Genomic DNA, 22,926 nt, shown 5'->3' with positions numbered 1-22,926 from the left:
GAAGGGAAAAAATTGTAACACAAAGTTTTGCAAGGGTGAATGTTGAAAATTATTTATGCATAAGTTTTTAAAATAAAAAGCTTTAATAATAAAATAAAATAAAATTCCACTGATGAAAACACAAGCTCTTAAAGCCCCCAAATAGTGCAGCTAGGAGGTCATGTACTTCAATTTATGTGTAGGGGGGAAAAGGGTTTTGGCTCAAAATTATCATACATCATGCTGCATTTTTTGTGGATGACTTCTTTTAATGAATAATAAAACTTCCAATTAACATTTACACACACATACATATGTCTATGATTCAGGGTGTCCCAAAAGTGTTAATGCAGGCTAAAACTTCTATAGCAATAAAACTTAACTAAAACTTTTAGTGTTCCCTGACTATCTAAACAGAAAGCTATTATGGTTCATGTTCTAGAGTAGATAGAAATTTGTAAACTTAAAAGGGAGGGGAAAAAAACAATACCCTATTTATTCCAATCATGGAACAAAAATAATTCATTTTTATAGCTAAGAACTTTATTTTGGAGAAGTCTGAAAGAATTGGAAATCACAAAAAGTTTTATTGTTTTAAGTTTAATTGGATCACAGATCAAGCAAAATTTTTAAATGTGCATTTTTTGCAGCAACAAAAGGGTCTTTCTCACTAAGACACAAGTTGGCAATATCAATGGAAAGATGCAAGCCCTGTGTGCAACATAGGTTTAACCATACTTAGTTATTGGCACACTTTGAAAGTGACTATTCAAATAGTCATTAATTAGCAGTATAGAAAAGAAGCAGCATCTAGAAAAATTTCCATCTCCCATGGTTTCCAATTAAGAATACAACTTTCCTGTGGTTATAGACATATCTATCTGTGGTTTGGTCTTTTCCACTCACATTTTTCTCTTTACTTATAGAGCTGTAAAATGAGGAGAATGGGGCTTTGTCTCAGGGAACTGATTTTAGAGGGTGTTGACAAGACTTGAGCATCCTTCAGTTCCATAGAAACAACAAAGCTTGTCCACTAGTTGGCAAGAAAAACAAGTAAAATAGGAAACTCCTATGGCTTTAACCTCAGGTAATTTTTTTTTCTCCCACATGATACCCCTAACAGTAACCACTGTTCCAGATCTCTGTATCTGTCAATCCCACAAGTGAGTGTCCGTCATATGAAAAATTCCTAATTACAGTTTTGTCTACTTAAACATGGTAGATGATTGTAGGTGGTCACTAAAATCTATAGGTATTGTTCACCAATAAAACAAATCTGCATTAAGACATATGTGTTTGCTTTAAAACCCTTCCCTTGTGGCACAATGTGTGATTCATTTACTGGGGCAAAATCGAATAAAGATGTATAAGTATTCTCTTTTTCATTAGGCATCTGTTTCCACAAATGCCAGAGTAAACTGAAAGCTAATAAGGTGATTTTGTACATTTGATTATAATAGTCCATTGCATGGAAAATATGTGTCTTATGTGCCATGGAAACATCTGACTACACAAAATGGGAAAATAAGTAATCAGAATTTCTCCCTGCCATATCCTCAGTTTACAATAAAACAGAATACACTGAACATTTATGATTCTTTTCTATATAAGCTATTTATTCAACTGAAAATTATTCACAGCTGTTCTTTCCAGATGAGCTTGCAACCAATGCTATTAGAGTCATTTTTACAGGTGATGAAGACCTCAAACAATAAAGTTTAATAGGACTTATATAAAATGCATCATCCTACCTCCAAGAGAACTTAGCATTTTTAGTATCCTCAAGAAAAAGTTTTATGTTTTCTGACTTTTCACTTGAGGGATATTTTTCAAAAGGAATCCAATTGAAGTAAAGGCCCTCTTCTCCCACCACAATCAAATTGATATATAAAACAAAGATTAAAATAAGTGGCATCATTTGTTAGCCCTTTTAGAAGGCTTCTTCCTTCATACATTCTTGAACTGAAAATAACTGAGGGCCAATAAGTTACAAAGAAGAAGCTCTCTTGGAGATTTGAGGCCTAGGAGAAATGGCAAATCTTCTCATTAGAACATTCCTTTTTTATATTTAGACAGAGGGCACAGGTGTGAATTGAATAAGAAGGAATAATATCTTTTTTAATGATGAAATTAAGAGGTAAGGGAGGAATATGATGAGAGAAAGGGAAAGAGAGAAATGGGATAGTGTAAACTATATGTTATTTAAAAAAAGAAAAGAAAAAGTTTTTTTTTGTTTTTTTTTTTACAGTGGAGGAGAAAAGGGAGAGGAAAGTGGGGAGTAAGTGAAACTTACTCTCATTAGATTGTCTCAAAGAGGAAATAATATACATACTCATTAGGGGTACAGAAATCTCTTACCCTGAAGGAAAATAGGAAGGGAATAATATATGAGAAGGGAGGGAAGGTGATAAAAGAGAAGCCATATTGGGAGAGGGAGTGGTCAATAGCAAAACATTTTTTGAAGAGGGACTGGGTGAAAGGAGAGAGAGAATAAATGGGGAGAGGGAATACAATTAGCAATAGTGATTGTAAAAAAAATTTCAAAGTAAGCTTCTTTGATAAGCCCTCATTTCTCAAAAATGGAGGAAACTGAGTCAAAGTTATAAAAAATTAAGCCCCAATTGATAAATGATCAAAAAATATTATCTGTGTCCAAATAGCTCTAAATTCATGCACTTCATTTGATTTAACACTACCACTACTAGGTGTGAATACCAAAAGAGATTCAGAAACCTTTCCACAAAAAGGGGAAATGACCTATGTATACAAAAAATATTCATAGCAGCTCTCTTTTCAGGGAAAAAAATTAGAAATTGAGGAGATGGCCATCAATTGGAAAATAGATCAATATACTCATTCTCTGAGAAATGATGAGGAGGATGCTTTCAGGACAAAAAAAAAAAACAAAAAAAAAATTGGAAAGTCTTCTGTGAACAAGGTGAAATGTACTGTATACAAAATAATAGCAATGTTTTGGGATGGCCAGCAGTAAATGACTTTGCTATTCTCAGTCGTACAATCATCCAGGACTACTCTGAAGGACTTATGAAAAATCCTGTCTATATCCAGAAAAGAAACTGAATGTGTCTGAATAGAGATTGAAACATTCTCTCTTTTTCTCTCTCTCTTTATTTTTAGCTTAATTTTTCTTGAGAGTTTTTATTTTCCTTAGGGTGGGAGATCTATGTTTCCTGACTTCCATGGAAATGTTTTGCATAATTTCACATGTTTCTTAATTGTGTGTAGGAATAAGGGAGAGAATCTAGAACAAATACAAAAAATTATTTTGAATGTAATTGGGGGAAAATATTAAACAAAATAAAAAAGAAATGTTTAAAAAAAAAGAATGTTCCTTTTTATAAGACATTGGTGTTTTTAATCCTTATATTGCATTATTCTGGATTTCATAATTTCTGTTCTTTTCTCCACCTCTACTTTAAAGAGAAACTTAATGTTTATGACCCATTAAGTAGAGATAATTGGGGAAAATGTGTAATGCTTTCCCAGATCATAAGCTACTCCCTGACATAAGAACCAATTTAAATCCAGTGTTCTCCTAATGATGCTGTATGGCTATGCAGCAGTTGATCAATCCGATAAGTTAAGGGATGGCAAAACTTTGACTTTAGCCTTTCGTCATCAATTAAAAATGAATTGGTTGACTTTACATTGGCTTGTAAAAATAAAAAGAGGGTCACTTGAACTGTTGAGTTTCTGGAGAATTTTGTAATTCAACCTTTTAGATAGAAAAGGAAGAGTTTCTGGGAAGTCTAATCTTCAGGGTTTCATTTAAAGTTTTGAGTATTCATCCTTCTAAAAAGATAAGAGGGAATTCTTGAGTAGCATACCCCTCTTATAAAGGAAAGGATAATTTAAATGGCCCCTTCCTCTGAAAGATGGGCAAAGGACTAAAGTCACAATACAGGAGAGCAAAAGACACGGAATCTGTTCTTTGTTCTTACCAGAAATCTAATAAGAAGTGAGGTTGCTTTTTCAATAACCTCAAGTTTGTACTAATTCCAGGAAAACCCAATTCCTCATGATAGTACATCAAGCCAGATGCTTATATGAGGTGAAAATGGAATTCCTTGCAAAGTTAGGGGCCTCTAGCAGTTATGAGTATGATTCTCAGTTGAGGGATTGTAAGCCTTTAGAGATAATATTATAAGACTAGAAGTCTATCTAAAATTTTGGAGTAAAAAGTGAATTCATCAGAATATCAGGTAGCTGCTTCTCTAGAAACCTCAAATTTATTTTTCTTTTAAGAAGAATCCAAACCACAAGATGGTATTATGAATCTGGGGGAATGTATTAGACCCTGTGCAAAACAAACAAATAAAAAACTCACTGGAGAGAGACGAGAGTTGTATTGATTATTTATGAACCACTCATTATTGGTCATATAAGAAGATGAGACTCATTGGAAAAGTCCTTAAAAAGGAGACAGCAGAGGGGGACATGGATAAATAGTATCATATAAACAATAAACGTGAGCTTGGACAGACTTTGAGAGATAATAGAGAATAGAAGGGTCTGGCATGATATAATCCATGGGATCACCAAGACTCAGACATGTCTGAATGACTAAACAAGTGAATATTTTATGTACAGTATTTATACCAGACCTAAGGAATATATTATCCATATCTGGATACCTAGATATGAATTATATTCTGAGGTTTTTCCAGAAGAACTCTGGTTAAATAAGCCAATGAGAATGTAATTTGAGGGACCACAAGTTTTTGTAATTCTGGTGACTGGAAGTGTAAACCATGAACTACAAAAACTTTTCCTAAAAGCCGAAATTGTAAGTGATTAAAGAACAAAGGAAATAATAGAAACAATAGAAAGTCAACAATGGCTTGTGCATAAAAAGTGCTTTGTAAGGTATCATCTAGGACATTTATTGGACAAGGAAGTAGACCAAACATACAGTAACAAGTAAGAGATTGTTATCTCTAATAATAGATAATATCAGATGTTCTGAAAGCTACCTTCTACCTATGGAATATTACAAGATGTAGAGGAATATCTCTACATGTGAGGTAGATTCCCTATAGAGGACTGATAGAGGATGTGGATAAGGATCATACAGGATGAGATGTGGAAAGGTTATAATCTGCACCATTGGAGGGATTTCTTCATTGATGATATGACTGAATGGTCCACTAATATATTGACTCAGAGACCATTCTTAACAGCCCTAATTATTAAAATAAAATTTCTTCTTTATTTTGATCCATAATTTTTCTCTTGTATTTCTACCAATCCATCCCAATTCTGTCTTTGAGAGAAAAACAGAACATATCTAATACCTCTTATTTGGGGTAATTTTAAAAATATTTGGAGACAATTATCATACCCCCCACCTATTTTTTCCCCTTCTATAGGCTAACAATAATTAACATAAAAATAAAAAAATAAAAAAATAAAATAGTGCTTTAAAGTTTGCACAGCACTTTCCCCATATCTCACTTTATTCCTACTGCTAATTCTTCCACTTCTAGATGAAAAAAACTGAGAAAGGCAGAGATTAAGTAATTCTACAAGGTCACAGAACTAGTAAGTATACAAGATAGTATTTGAACTCAGGTTTTATCGACTGCAAGTCCAGAGTCACCCAGATTTAAACAAACCCAGGGTCTTCAATTACTCATTAAAAATGCTGATTTTATAGAGATCATTATTGATCACAAAGCATAAAACTTTGATTATATCAAATTGAAAAGTTTTTGTACAAACAAAATCAATGCAGATAAGATTAGAAGGGAAACAATAAACTGGGAAAACATTTTTACAATCAAAGGTTCTGATAAAGGCCTCATTTCCAAAATATATAGAGAATTTACTGTAATTTATAAGAAATCAAGCCAATCTCCAATTAATAAATGGGTCAAAGGACATGAATAGACAATTCTCAGATGAAGAAATTGAAACTATTTCTAGTCATATGAAAAGATGCTCCAAATCATTATTAATCAGAGAAATGCAAATTAAGACAACTCTGAGATACTACCACATACCTGTCAGATTGGCTAGAATGACAGGGAAAGATAGTGCAGAATGTTGGAGGGGATGTGGGAAAATTGGGACACTGATGCATTGTTGGTGGAATTGTGAATACATCCAGCCATTCTGGAGAGCAATTTGGAACTATGCTCAAAAAGTTATCAAACTGTGCATACCCTTTGACCCAACAGTGTTACTACTGGGCTCATATCCCAAAGAGATTTTAAAGAAGGGAAAGGGACCTGTATGTGCAAGAATGTTTGTGGCAGCCCTCTTTGTGGTGGCCAGAAACTGGAAACTATGTGGATGCCCATAAATTGGGGAATGGCTGAATAAATTGTGGTATATGAATATTATGGAATATTATTATTCTGTAAGAAATGACCAACAGGATGATTTCAGAAAGGCCTGGAGAGACTTGCATGAACTGATTCTGAGTGAAATGAGCAGGACTAGGAGATCATTGTATACTTCAACAACAATACTATATGATGATCAATTCTGATAGATGTGGCCATTTTCAACAATGAGATGAACCAAATCAATTCCAATGGAGCAGTAATGAATTGAACCAACTATACCCAGCAAAAGAACTCTGGGAGATGACTATGAACCACTACATAGAATTCCCAATCCCTCTAATTTTGTCCACCTGCATTTTGGATTTCCTTCACAGGCTAATTGTACACTATTTCAAAGTCCGATTCTTTTTGTACAGCAAAACAACTGTTTGGACATGTATACGTATATTGTATTTAACTTATATTCTAACATATTTAACATGTATTGGTCAACCTGCCATCTGGGGGAGGGGGGAAGGAGGGGAAAAATTAGAACAAAAGGTTTGGCAATTGTCAATGTTATAAAATTACCCATGCATATATCTGGTTAATAAAAACTATTTTTAAAAAATGTTGGTTTTATATCCTCACTATCCTAGTTTTTCTCCTTTGAGCATATTTCAAATTATCATTGTCTCTTTTAAAACATAAGATTTTAGGATATAATGTGGTGTAAGACATATAAGTTATTGTTGCAAAAACAGCAACAATAAAAATAAGAAACAAAAAGAAAATAAAAAAGTATCAATTTGAATTCTTGCATTCTTACAAATTATGGTCTAAATTTAAGCCTAGTCGGGGCAGCTAGGTGGCGCAATGAATAGAGCACCAGCCCTGAATTCAGGAGGACTTGAGTTCAAATTTGATCTCAAACACATAACACTTCCTAGTTGTGTGACCCAGGGCAAGTCACTTAACCCCAGCCTCAGAAAAATAAATAAATAAATTTAAGCCTAGTCCTCTCATGGATATTGTGTATATTTTTGGGAAGGACTGAAGCAAGTTTTAAAGAGAATCTTTTCAATAAACTATCTTTACCCCATGTTATCTATGAGTAGTAGTAGCTATCCTCTGGGGAGCCAACCTAACAATTCAAGCAGAAACTGAGGAATGCTGATGTTGTTCATTATTATTAGTATCAGCTCCTCCTTCTCCTCCTCCTTCTCTTCCTTTCTCCTTTTCCTTTCTTCTCTTCCTCCTTCATTTTCTTCTCCTCTTTTTCTTCTCTTCTCCTTCTTCTCTTCCCTCCTTCTTCCTTTTTCTCTCACCACATATGGTTCCTCTCTCCACTTGGAGCCCTATATCCTTACATGTGAAGGCTCTGCTATAGAAATATAATCTTTGATCATTTACATTTGCTAAGATATTTGGGGGGGGGTTGGAGGCTAGGTTTTCTCTTTAATTCATTTATTTATTTATTTCTCAAAAGGCTGGGACAATTTACTTTTTGTCCTGCAGTTTTCATATGTGATTTCTTGAAATAACTCTGAAAAAAAGCCTTTAAAACTGTTTTGTGTTTCAAATGGAGCTACTTAACTAAACCCAGATCACTCTGGCTTTCATTGGACAACCAATAGTAGTCACCAGCCCAAACTTCTGTGACTCATTTTTTAAGTTTTGATGGCTTAGTACAGGTACAAATAACAATCATTTTCTGATCTAATCAGAAACTCTGAGAGTCTTCTCCTCCCAGATAGATACTTTAGTGATGGTAAACTGGGCCTTCTTTTGCCTCAATTCTTACCTGGCCCTTATTCATTAAATAAGTGTTTCCTCAAACAAATGAGTCCTGGGAAAGACCTCAATTTAGAAAGATCTAGGTCATCCACTGCATCCTATGCCATCATTAGTAGTCTTGCCACTGGACTCTAATTTCTCTGGAAGAGTGAGGCTGATGACTTTGTACAGCTCTTAAATACAATTCATTTGAAAGTCAAGGCATCAATCTCATGGTGCCATTGGTCCTCTTTCAGAATGAAGAGTAAACAGCAATAACAACAATGACATGTTCATAAGATAGTATGAGAATGGGAGAATACAGGGCATAAACCACTTCCTTTGTTTTGGATATTATTTTTCTACTATTTGCCTTCCAGGGAAGTTGTGAATAAAGCTTAAATCACCATATGTTATTATTAATTTAATTATTAACTTGAACATTCATATTTGTTCCTTTTGGCTATCCCATGAGAACTGCTAACTCAAAGGGAGCTTGAAGTTCACTAAAAACAAGTTGAGTTCCTACTTTCCTCAAGGTGAATCGTTATTATTGTTGTTTGTCCATCATTTTTTGAAGAGGACCAATGACATCATGGTTGTTGTCTTGACTCAGGTGAACTGGATTTAAGTGAAGCAGATTTGCACAAAATTCTCAGTCCTTCTCTTCCAGAGTCACTGAAGTTCAGTAGCAAGACAAAAACAACTAGTAATGGTCCAGTATACAATGCATTAGCAGATAAATAAAAGGAGTTAATTTGTAATGGCTCAAAATTTTAATTTAGCCTCAGACATCATCTGGTTGTAAATTTGGAGGACCTGGATTTAAATTACATCTTTCAAACTTACTACCTGCTATATCAGTTTCCTCATCCACAAAATGAGAAGGTTAGAGAAGACCTTCTAGGTCTAGATCTAAGATCTTAAGATGTCCTGATTGGGAGAAATTTATGAATCATCAATGATGTTTAACTTAACTCTTTACTTTCTAATCTTCTTATAAAAAGGTAACAAAAAAATTAGGAACAGAGATTTAGAAATAGAAGGGGCCTTAGAAGTCAACTCATTCAATCCTTTTCATTTTATAAATGAGGGAACTGAGATCCACAGAGGGTCAATGACTTGCCCTAGATGACGAAGGTAATAAATACCCCAAATAGGATTCAAACCCAGATCCTGTGATTCCAAATCCAGAAGCCTTCCCATTCATTGTCATATAACCTTGGAAAAGATACATCAGACCCTATAAAAGCCTTATAAAACTCTTGCTGATATTCTCCTCCTTGCATCTTTTTTGGGACAGGTTTAAGCAATACTCACTACCACACTCTGGTAAGTTCTTCAGTTGTACTCTGAAGTCCACAGTTGGGTTAAATTCCTCCTAAATTTCAGGGTAAAAGTAATGAGCAAAGAAGGGGGTGAGAACATTGAAATTAATTCTTCCCTAACTTGGAAATAACAAAATTTAATTCCTTCTTCATTTTTAGGACAGATGTTGTGGCATTTACTTCTACTTTTATAAGTCATAAGTCAATCATATATTCATCCCCAGTTGATTTGATTATTTGATTATCTCACAAATAATAATAAAGAAGGAATTTCTTAAAGCTATTTCAATTTTTATACACACATACATATACACATATATGTATTTATGTATCTTAACGTCTAATGCTGATAAATTTACAGTGTTTTTACTAGTTCTCCAAGTATTATCCAAGCCACAGACTAATTTGCAGTTCAAAAATCAGATGTGGGAAGTACATCTCATAAACTAGTTAGAGAGACCTGAATTTACATCTTGATTCATACAGTTATTATCTGGGCATGTCATTTAGACTCCGTGAATCTCAGTTTCCCCAACTGAAAGCAGGAATAATAACACCTATTTCCCAAGAGAACATTTTGTATGTTCCCAAGGACATAATGAGATACTATGTTTAAAATGCTTTGCAAATTTTAAAGCTGTTATTATTATTATTATTAATCATCAATAAAGACAAATAATTGACTCTAAGCCTTAGCAACCCCTTTCTGCTTCCCTGATGAAGGTGATACAGTTGTCAGAAATAATTGGGTAAGATGTATAAGAAATTTCACGGTTTTCTAGACCCTCATTAACAATAACTTAGTTGTTGGTACTCAAAATGAGAGATCTTTGTCCAATGACCCAAATCAACATACTATTAGAAGAAATGAACCATATCATCATTTACATTCTTAAAATAAATGAAACCAGAAGACAGAAGGAAACTGTGGTTAAAAAGGATGGGTCACAGCATTTTCCTTGGAGATTCAAACAAAAGAGTTGGCAAGGTTGCACTTGGGTAATTACAGCATGGCTTTTAAAAACCCCAAGCTGCTCCCTAACACACATGCCCATCTTTTAAATGCCATTGTTCTCTTGCTGATGGTATGTGGACATAATCCTTTGAATACCACAATCTTCAAAAAATCAAAGACGTGTCACCAAAGACTATGTCACCAAGCTCTCATTTGTAAAAAATAAAATTACCCATAAGCAAGTTACAGTATGCTGACAGTAAGAGGAGTGAGCATAGATGACTGCAAGTCAGGAATCCTAAATTCAAGTCCTAGCTATGTCCATATGTCTATGCCAAGATATGTAGCTTGGGCAAGACACTTTCCTTAATAAAACCTCAGATTTCCCATCTGTAGAATGAAAGACTTGGACTAGATTACCCTCATCACCTGTAACTAGATTATTGCAGTAGTCTCCAAATTATTCTACTTTCAAAGCCCTTCCCATTTCAGTCCATTCTCCACACAGCTACCAAAGTGATCTTCAGAAAGTGCAAATATGGTCATGCAGTTTCCCTACTCAATAAATTCTAGTGGTTCCCTATTACCTCCAACATCAAAAATAAATTCTTCTGTTTGGCCTTTAAAGCCCTTCATGAATAGGCCCTAATCTACCTTTCCATCTTTATTGCCTATTATTTACCCCTGATATGCCCTATAGTCCAGCCAAATTGGCCTTTTTGCAGTTCTTCATATATAGCACTCCATCTGCTTTTGAGTTAGCTGTCTCCCATGCCTAGATTATATTCCTTCCTCACCTCTGATCTTTGGGAATTTCTAATTTCTGTCAAGGTTTAGCTCATGAGTTACCTTCTATAAAGCCTTCCCTGCTAATGCCTTCTTCTCCAAATTTCCTTGTATCTAAGTACATGCACACATGCACATATATATATATTCCACATGTATATGTATATATATTCCATATGTATATGTATATATGTCATATGTGTGTGTGTATTGTCGACCCCTCCCAATCCATGCTATCTGCTACTTGAGGGAAAGAACCATTTTTTACTTTTATATTTTTGCCTCAGAGTCTGGCACATTTCAAGCACTTAATAAATCCTTGTAGGTTGATCGATAACCTTGAAAGTCTCTAATATACATGATGATCCTTCATATTTGTAAAGGACCTCATTGCCTGAAACTAGGAGTGTTACATATCACCCTCTCCCCCAGGGTTCTTGAGTATCCTTAAGGGGGTAACTAAGTAAGCTCTCTGTCTAGCCTCTACCCATGTTGTTACTGCTTAATGATAAGAACATGATCCGAGAGAGATAGGCTGAACACTTCCATAGTGTCCTCAATAGACCATCATCAATCAATGTTGAAGCTATTGACTGTTTACCTTAAGTTGAAATCAATCACTCCCTAGCTAAAGTTCCAACTGAAGAAGAGGTTCTGAGTGCCATTAGGCAAATGGGGAAGTTTTAAAAGCTGTGGATGAGTTCTCTTATTTTGGCAATATACTTTCCAGGAATGTCCACATTGATATTTAGACTGACACAAGCATAGCCAGAGCTAGTTCTGGGAGGATCCAAAGGAAAGTGTGGGAGAGGAGAGGTATTAGACTGATTACCAAACTGAAGGTCCAGCTCTATGCCAGGAAACGGGATCACTTCTATTTGAATTATATTAGGAAAATTCTGAAGATTACCTGGCAGGATAAGATACCAGACACTGAGATCCTTTCTCGAACTCAGCTGCCAAGAGTTCCAACTCAACTGCAGAGAGCACAATTCCTCTGGACTGGATACATTATTCAAATGCCAAATGTACATTTGTCAAAAAGATTATTTTATGGAGAATTCACACAGAGCAATTGCTCACAAAGTGGTCAGAAAAAGTGATACAAGGACACTCTCAAGTTCTCTCTTTAGAACTTTAGAATCAATTGGACCGCCCAGCATGGTATGCCTTCATCAGAGAAGATGCTGTGCTCTATGAGCAAAGAAGAATTGAATTATCTCAGAAGAAACAATGAGATGTCAAAAGTCAGATAATTCACCCCAAATTTTGATAGGGACTATTTGTGTACAGCATTCTGAGGTCTTATTGATCTGATCAGTCACAGTTGGACACACTATAACTTGACTCTAATATAGTGATGTCATTTTGGTCCTCTTCAAGAACAAAGGACAACAACCAACCAACTTATGTTGTTGCCTCAGTTTTAGTTGCATTTTGGTTTCATTCAACTACCTTAACAGCTAGATTAGCTTTTTATGAATAAATATATATTTCAAAGTTACAATAACAAATATATAGACACTAGGTAAATTTCTATATAGTGCTATCCAAATTCCAAGTCCAGAGCCTATATTGGGTTGGAAGCCCAGCGCTTGGCTCAAATTCCCAGTCTGGTGCAGATCATCACTTGTACCTAGAAACATAGGACAATTAAACAGAACAAGACAAACATCCCAGGACTGTTTTTTTTTTGGACCCATGAAGTAAAAAGAGAGGGCAGAAAGGTATCACTCTTTCCTATTCACCAGATTAGTTCATGGTGCCTGAATTGAACTGTAATTTTTTTACCCTCTTAAAACAACAGGAAAGAGTAGGCAGGAAAAAGATTGAGACTGACTCAGCCTGGCAGTTTTAAGGATGCAGCCTTTTCCAGGAATGCAAACTAATAAGAAGGCTGTTTCTCCATCCACATGGTAGGACAATATGAAGAAGCAGTTTGCCTCTGTTACCTCATTTGGGTATGCTCCTTAATACAATCAACAGATATTTATTGATATCTACAAGATGCCTATCAATTTATAGATATCCTGAGTATAAATATATACTAAATAATAAAAAAGTTAAATAAAGTATCTGGCCTTATTTCTTATCTCTGATATTCAATGGCTATTTGACTGTGGACATATCCTTCAGCCTAAAACTCAGTTTCCCTAATTGTAAATGTAAGACTTTACACTAATCCCTATTGGATTTCTCTCATAAGATTCAGCCCAAATAAGGATAATAATGTACCTCACATGAATATTATAAAGATCAAGCCACATAATGACAGGATTTAAGAGTTGGAAAGAATCTCCATAGATAATTAATTTAATTCATATTAAAAAAAATAAATTCCTTCCATAACATACTCAACAAATAGATGTCTATTTTTTGCTTGAAAATTTCCAAGGAAGGGGGACCTAACACTTTCAAAGAAATCCATTCCACTTTGAGATAGTTCTTTAGGAAATTGTTAGAAATGTTTAACTGATAAATAAGTCAAAATCAGCCTCTCTGTAACTTTTTACCCATTTTCCTGGTTCTGTCCAGTGGCACTAAACAGAATGATTCCCTGATCTATACTGTTGTTGTTCAGTCATTTTTTCAGTCATGTCTGACTCTCTTTGATTCCATTTGAGGTTTTCTTGGCAAAGATTTTGGAGAAGTATGCCATTCCCATCTCAACTCATTTTACAGATGAAGAAACTGAAGCAAATAGGATTAAGTGACATGCCTAGAATCACACAGCTGGTAAATGTCTGACAATGGATTTGAACTCAGGAAGATGAATTTTCTTGACTCAACCCAGTGCTCTATCCACTGTGCCATCATTACAACCAGACTACAACTATTCAAATACTTGAAAACAGCTATAAAGTCCCCCATGCTTTTTCTTCTCCAGCTTAAATGTGCCCAGTTCTTTTTATCAATATTCATATAACATGAATTCAAGGCCTTTCATAATCCTGGTTGCTCTCCTCTGATCACTTTATAATTTATCAATATCTATCTCAAACAGTTGTACCCAGATGAAACAAAACTTTAGACGGGATCTGACAAAGGCAGAGCATAGTGCAACTGTTATCTTTCTGTTCCAAAGTGCTGTGTCCCTTTTAATGCAGATCAAGATTAATACTAATAGCTAGCATTTATAGAATGCCTTAAGGTTTTTATTCTTAATTTTTTTTGAAAATTGTCATTTTATTCTCAAAACAACCCTGGTAAATGGGTGCTAGTATTAGGCCCATTTTATAGATGAGGAAACTGAAACAGAGTTTAAATGATTTGTTCAGGATCATACAGTTGGAAAATGTCTGAAGCTTGATTTGGAGGTAGGCTTTCTTAACCTCAGATCCAACTCTCTTATTCCCTATGCCACCTCATTTACTATATTATATTAGCTTTTTCAGCTTCTCCATCAATATTTTCATTCCACAAAATCCTTAGTTCTTTTCCACAACTGCTATCTCTTTATACTCCTCTATCTTATAATAGTGACACTGACTTTTTGTACCCAAATGTAAGATTTTACATCCATCCTTATTAATTTCTTTCATAAGATTTAGCTCCAAAGGCTAGCCTATAAAAATCCTTTTGAATCCTGTATATATCATTCAATGTTTTAACTATCCTGCTTCACGTCATCTGGAAATTTGAGTAGCATACTGTCTATGCCTTTATCCACAGCATTGATAAAAATGTTTAGCAGCCCTGAGCTAAACACAGATCCCTGAGAGGTTTTATACAGTATGCTTTGTATTAGCTATTATTATCCTCTCATCTGGCCTTTTTACTTTCAACTTGAATAAAACAGTTGTGCCTATGAAAATGGGCCTGAAACAGGATCCCATTTCTTTCTTTCAATGTGCCTTGTCTTAAATTTCTCTAGTATCCCCTATGCTGCCTATAATTTCCCTGCCTGTGCACTCAGTAGGCACTCAGTCCTCAATTTCAACTACATTCCTCACTTTATTTATCAATACCAGTTCATTCTTGGCATTGTTTGGAATCTATTTCTTGAAAAGTTATTAAAAGGCTGCTTCTACGATGGATTTCAAGGGCAGAATCTCCCAGGGCTTCTAGCGAAGTTCTGTAAGCCAGCTGGTGAATAGCAGTCTGGGGATGCTTCTGGTTGCCATAAGGCTGCTGCTTTACTTCCTAACCAAATTAGCTCTGTGAATACACAGATTACCCCTACCCCCACCCCAATGTCCTAAAAAAAGAACTGAGGGTCTGTCTGTTCACAGAGAGGCTACTAAGTTAGTGAAAAGGAAACATTGATAGGATTAATAAGTTGACTTTCAATGGAATTAATCTTAGATCTTTTCCTTCAGTGAAATGTGCTTTTTTGTCTGGACCAAACATGGGCATTGCTATCATAACCTCTTATCTTCTTCCTAAGTAGCAAAAGAAAAGAACATCCATTATTCCATCTTTCCTGCAGAATTCTGGACTTTTAAAACTTTGCTGTCTTGCCCTATCTAGCACACACACATTTTATTGCCCTCTAGGTAGTACTCATTTTTAGTTTTGCAGAGGATGGACTCTTCTGTGACTTAGAGCCATTTAACAAATGGAGTAAAGGATATTATTTTAAAAGTATATAAGTGAGGACTAGGGGGAGAATGAGTCAGTCACATAGCAAGAGATAGGAATAATGAGGAAGCAACCCATGTACTCTACTGATATACTTGTGATGCCAAGAAAAAGGAAAAGGAAGGGCTCTCGTGTATTAAGTGCACTCTTTGTGTGGATCTTATGGGAGGATATGGATAGGTTAATACAGGACAGGTAGACATGAGACATGACTTGAAATATGATCTTTGGAAATTTCATCCACATAGATGAGACACAGATTTATCTATCTGAATATTTGAAAGGAATATTGAAAGGAAGGAGACCTTTAAGGATATACTACACAAAAGTATCCAAATCCATCCCGTTTGTATATCAATTCAAGGGATACTTTTTGATTACTATTTGATTTAAGAATGGAGAGAACACATTTAAATTTCAATGTAGTAACTATTAGCCCAGAGTACTGAGGACATCATAATAATCCCAGATCAAAAAAAAGGAGATTTAGTATGATAGAATATCAATGGATTGTTTGAATAGGTATGGGATACCTGAAAACAGAACTAACTTTACCTTGTTTTGGTAAAGATCAAATGTTAATTGAGAGTATTTAAAACTAAATCAGTGTGATGGCAAATAATTAGAAACTAAAGGGATGCCTCTCAATTGGATTAGCTGAATGAATTATGAAGATGAATATATATATATATACTATTGTGCTATAAGAAATGATGAAGGGGAAATTGCACTAGCTGACATAGAATAAGTAGATGTGATATGAGTAGAACCATATCTAAACAATAACAATAATATTGTAAATATTGATCTCTAATAAATGTAACGACCAGTTACAATTTTATAGGATTCTAAATGAAACATGCTATCCATATCTGACAGAGACAGAATGAAGGTTGCAGAATCTGACATTTTGGTGACACAACCAAGGAAGGAATTTGTTCTGAAAGACTGTGTATTTGCTACAAGAGTTTTGTTTTTCTTTTTATAATAGGGGAGGAGAAAGAGAAAGAAACTAGACATTTTGTAAATTAAAAAAATAAATTGAAAATTGAAAATTAAAGTGATTTGTAAACCACAAAATCTAATGAGGGAAAGGAAAGGGGGAACCCCATTTCTCGGTGCAGTGTCCCCTGTAAAATGAATTTACAGGCCCGAAAACCTAGATTGATAAATAAAAGGTTTATTGTAGAAATTTGGAAGTAAAGTTAAGTTAGAAAGACGCCAGGGACAAAGGTGGCCGCTGGGAGGGCAAGAACCCTTACATGTCTAGAAGGATACCATGTGTTGGCTGGGAGGGCTCCTGCAATGAAGGAGTTCCGGCTCACCTCTTTTATACCCAAAAGATTGTGGGCAGTTCCAAGTTCTGGCGGGCTTTTCAGTTAGCTCAGATCAGGTGAGGGCTGGGGGAAGCTGAGCTGATGGGGGCTGGGCACGGATATTCAAAGGGTGCCTTTGACCAGGATTTGTGAATCAAGGTCAGCCATGGGTTGGGCAATTAGAAAGGAATCTTAAAGGGACCCTAACCCTCATCAAAATCCACTAAGTGTGATATGTTTAAAGAAAACTAAGCCAATCACAATTTGGGAAGCCAATATAAAGATCACTAAGTCCAAATTACTGATTGGTGAGGCAGCACATTTAAGGCAATTGGTCTATGAAGAATGTCAATTCCTAGAATACAATATTGTTGATCTCATAGCCAGTCTAAAAGAATGGTTCAAACTCATGTTATAAAAGCAAAGAACTTGAGTTTTATCAGATCAAAACAGGAAGAAAATCACATGGATATAAAATCCTAGAAAAGAAAGCTTGCTTGTCTCATCTTTTTATCCTGACTCCCTTCAAGTTGAATTCTGAAAGGATTTAAGAATGATGAGTTACTGCATCTGGTCATTTGACATTTGTTGTGCTTGGGTCATTTGACTCTTCTTTTCCCTTCCACAGAAGAAGGAAAAGAGATCCTTCATTTAGCGGCTTCCTGGTACAATGGCATGAGACAAAAGAGCTGAATTCAACTTTCTGTTCTACCTCTTACAATAAAACAAACATTTGTTAAATTTAAGCACTATGATAGGCCCTAGGAGAAGCAAAATATCCTCAAAGAGTTTACAGAAAGACAATGTGTGTAGGGGATAGAGTTGGAAGTGTGTTGTTAATGATGTAAAGGGAAGAATAAATTCAAATACATTTATTAATTGCCAACTATATTCAAAGGACTAGGGTTTCCAAGCTAAAACTGAAAAACAGCCCTTGAAGAAAGAAAAAGATTTTTAGAGCCAGCTATGCAAAATTTTTCACAGTTACCTCATGTGTAAAATGGGGGTAGTTATTATAATATTTACATACACATAAAATATATATACAGAGTTCTTGGGAGGAAATCTTTAAAAAAAATGAGCATTAGAGCCAAGATCAGTATGAAAAAAGAAAACTGGTTTAAAAAAAATTTAACAGCAATTTTCTCTTGATAAAGGCCTTAGGGAGCTGAGTCAAATTTACAAAAATAAGAGCCAGTCACCAATTGACAAATAGTCAAAGGATATGAACAGTCAATTTTCAGAAGAAGAAATAAAAGCTGTGTGTAGTCATATTTTAAAAAATCTCTGAGATATTACTTCACAGCCATAAGATTGGTTATTGTGACAGAAAAGGAAAATAACAATTGTTGGAGAAGATATGGGAAAATTGAGACACTAATGCTCTGTTGGTGGAGTTGTAAACGTATCCTACTATTCTGCAGAGAAGTTTGGAACTATGCCCAAAGTGCTATAAAACTGAGACTACCTTAACCCAGAAGTACTAATACTAAGTACATATCCCAAAGAGACCTAAAAAGGGAAAAAAAACCTATGTGTACAAAAATATTTATTGTAGCTCTTTTTTTTAGTGATAAAAAAATTGGAAACAGAAGGAATGCTGATTAACTGAGGAATGGTTGAATAAGCTGTAATATGTGATTATAATGAAACACTTTAGTGCTATTAAAAATGATGAGGGGATTAGTTTCATAAAAGGAGGAGACATATGAATTTATGCAAAGTGAAGTAAGCAAAACCAAAAGATCATTGTACACAATTAACTGGAATATTTTAAGGATGATCAAGGGTGAAAGACTTAGCTACTCTGATCAATACAATGATCCAAGATAATTCCAAAAGACTCATGATGAAAAATCCTATCCACTTCTAAAGAGAGTACTGATGAACTCTGAGTATGTATCAAAGCATATTTTTTCACTTTATTTTTCCTGGAGGGTTTTGCAACATGGCTAATATGAAAATATATTTTGCATGATTTCACATGTATAATTGATATCATATTGCTTGCCATTTTAATGGATGGAAGAAGGGCTGGAGAGAGAGAATTGAGAACACAAAATAAAATTTTAAATGACTGTTAAAAATTTAAACAGCACAAATTTATTAAAGGTGAAAAATAAGTTAAGTTTGGAGATCCCTAGTGCCCAGAAACGTTTTTTTTAATGAAAGCGTTATGAAATTTTATTAATTCATGTGGATCCCCCTTATCCTCTTAAGACTAGAGATGCCTTTTAAAGACTTTAAAATTCTAGGATGAGCAACATTTGTATCAATGAATGTCAAAAAGGTAATTGTCAAATGGACAATTGTAAAATAAAAATTAAACAAGTATAACATAGGCAAAATTTAGCATTCCACACAAGGCAGGGGCTAAAGGGGAAGAAGCAGTGGAGTCCTCTGTTTACACAGGGTTTAGACAGGGCTGGAGAAAGCATTATCTCTCTTGTGATGGGTACAGGAAGGATGTGTGTTTCCAGGCAAAGAGTGCATTTTAGGAGAAAGGTCAAAGTTGGAAGCAAGAGAATTCCTGTTAAACTTGTTAAACACACAGTTATATCTTGTTTAGCTTTCACTTTTGGGTTGTCAGTCAAGGGTGTTTTCGATGGGATTCCGATATCCCTGTCTAGATTCTACATTTCTTGAAAAAGCCCCTTGAGGATAGGAGATAAAGTGTTGAACTTGCAATGAGGAAGACCTATTTGTGTTTGAAACCTGCCTCAGATACTTACTAGCTTTGTGACTCTGGACAAATCATTTCACTTCTATTTGCCTCAGTTTCCTCATCTGTGAAATGGAGATAATAATAGCACCCACCACCCTCTCAGAATTGTTGTGAGGATCAAATGAGATACCATATGTAAACTGCTTCATAAATCTCAGAATGCTATTAGTGATTTTTATTGTCAGGGGTGTGTGCATGGACACGTGTGTGTGCAAAGACAGCCTTATGTTGTTGTGCATGCATTTATGAGAAAGATTGCCTTCTATTGTTGTGTGTGTGTGCAGGTGAATGTGTATGCACATATGTGTGCAGACTGCCTAATATCCTTGCGTGTATACATGTGTGTGCAGAAACTGCCTTATGTTCTTGTATGTGTATGTGCAGACTGCTTTTTTTTTTCTTTTTGGGTTCAAACTGCCTAATATTCTTGTGTATATGTGTGCAGAGACTATGTCCTTGTATGTGCGCAAGTGTATGTGTGTGTGCAGACAGCCTATTGTCTTATGTGTGTGCATATGTGTAGGCAGAGATTGCATTATGTTCTTGTACATGTATGTGCAAGTATGTGTGTGCAGACTGTCTAATATTCTTGTGTGCGTGCGTGTTTGTGCAGAGATTGCATTATGGTCTTGTGTGTGTGCATGGGTTTGTGGAGAGATTGCTTTATGTTCCTCTGTGTGTGTGAAAGTATATGTGTGCAGATTGCCTAATATTCTTGTGTGGGTGTACAGATACTGCTTTATATTCTTATGTGTGTATGCAGACTGCCTAATATTTGTGTGTGTATGCAGAGACTTCTTTATGTTCTTGTACATGTATGTGTGCAAGTATGTGTGTACAGACTGTGTTATGTTCTTGTGTGTGTGCAGAGACTGCCTTATGTTTTTGTATGTGTGCAAGTATGTTTGTGTGTGTGTGTATGTGTGCAGAGACTATTTTAAGTTCTTGTGTGTGAGTTTGTGATAAGAGTGCATTATGTTCTTGTGTTTTGTGTATGTGTTTTTTTCTGGAGATTGCATTATGGTCTTCTGTGTATACAAGTGTTTTGCAGAGATTGTCTTATAGTCTTGTGTGTGTGCAGAGACTACTTTATGTTCTTGTACATGTATTATGTAATTATGTGTGTGCAGACTGTGTTATGTTCTTGTGTGTGTGCAGAGACTGCCTTATGGTTTTGTATGTGTGCAAGTGTGTTTGTGTGTGTGTGTGTGTAGAGAGTATTTTAGGTTCTGGTGTGTGAGTGAGTTTGTGCTAAAAGTGCATTATGTTCTTGTGTATATGCATGTGTTTTTTCTGGAGACTGCATTACTGTCTTCTGTGTACACAAATGCTTTGCAGAGATTGTCTTATGGTCTTGTATGTGTGTGTGCAGAGACTGCTTTATGTTCTTGTACATGTATGTATGCAATTATGTGTGTGTAGACGGTTATGTTCTTGTGTGTGTGCAGACTGCCTTATGCTCTTATGTGTGTACATGAAGAAACACAACCCCATATTGTGGTCCATAATTTGAGAAGTTTTGACCTAGATTACTGGGAGATTGAGTGACTTACTTAGAGTCCTACAGTCATTCTGTATCAGAGATGGCATTTGAATCCAGATCTTCCATCTCTCTATATATATTGTAATAATTCTAAATTTATATGTACCCCTTAAATTTTAATTCTGATACTTGATTTTCAATAACTTCACAAGTTCAAGATAAAGGAAGAGTAGCCTGATAACTATTTATCTGATAATTTAGTAGGCTATAAACTCTACAGAATTCAACAATGTGAGAAGGCAGCCAAAAAGCTCCGATTAGCTTTCGTTAAAGATTAGGCTTGATTAAAAGGGACAGAATATTCAGAACTAGGAAAATAAGAGTCCCACTAAATTGTGTCTTCATCAATCACATCTGGAGTGTTTCTTGGTGTCATATTTTAGGAAGAACAGTTTAATTGTACGGAGCAGGGCAACTGGTATGGTGAATAGTTTAGAAATTACATCACTCGAGAGAACCATAAGACCCCTTATTTGGTCCATTATAAGCTAAACTGCATTTGCTATGCCTAAACCCTCACTGCTCTTAAATGATCCCTCAAATGAAGGTATGTTCAGTCTGGAAAAGAGAAGACTTTGAGGGACATGATAGTTAAATTTAAACATATGAAGGACTACCATATGGAAAAGTTAATCTGCTTTGCCTCAAAGAACAGGACAAAGAACAACATCTGGAAGGTTCCAAGAAGTAAGCTTAAATTTGGCACAAGGAAGCTGATACAAGGAGCTATTCTAAAGTGGAATGAGTCACTTTGGGCGAGAGCAGTTTCTTCTTCACTAGAGATCTTCAAGTGAAGGCTAGATGGCCCAGTTAACAAGTCATGCTAACGAGGATTTTTTAAAGTACTTTCTATCTATCAGATAGAGTAGGACATAAAGAAAAGTAATTGTTGGGCATGTTATAAACCGGATCCTTGTACAGATTAAACTAGCTGGCCTCTGAGATCCTTTCCAGCTCTGAAGTTGTGATTTTGTGTTATCTTCTTCACCATCCATTTTTTCCTCACTGCCTCTTAATCTAGCTTTTATCCCCATCATTCTCCTGGAATTGCTCACTCAAAAGTCACCAATTGGTTTTCAATGGTCATGTACAGTGGTCTCTTTTCAATTCTCATCTGACTTAATCCCAGAATTTTATACTACCTACCACTTCTTCTTTCCAGATCAGAGGTTCTAGAATCCTTGGGATCGATTATAATTATAATATAGTATTTATGCACATATATAAATATATATAATCTTGTACATTTTCTTTTATGCATTTAAAATGCATAAGAAATTCACTGGATTTTCAAAGACCTCCATATAACATAAAAATAGCTAAGAATCCTTGAGCTAGTATTTAATGCTATCCTTCTGGCTTAGATTGTGGACTGGAGATAGAGGAATATCTTCTATGTCTTGTAAATATTCCTGAACAAATACAATACTAATGAATTCAGACAGTTGAAAAGCCCAGAAAACCAAGTCCAGGTGATGTCTTGACTTGTGCACAAATTGGATTTAAGTGAGACAGAAGAAAGAATATGGGATCATATATTATACAAATGAGGAAACTGAGGCATGGAGAGTTTAAATGTCTTGTCCACGACTGCACAATTAGTAAGTGACTAAGGGGTTTTTGGACAAAGGTATTTTTGATTGCAAA

This window comes from Sminthopsis crassicaudata, chromosome 2 (assembly GCF_048593235.1).
Source record: "Sminthopsis crassicaudata isolate SCR6 chromosome 2, ASM4859323v1, whole genome shotgun sequence".
Classification (NCBI taxonomy): domain Eukaryota; kingdom Metazoa; phylum Chordata; class Mammalia; order Dasyuromorphia; family Dasyuridae; genus Sminthopsis; species Sminthopsis crassicaudata.
The sequence above is the reverse complement of the archived record's forward strand: the minus strand, read 5'-3'. Positions refer to the sequence as shown.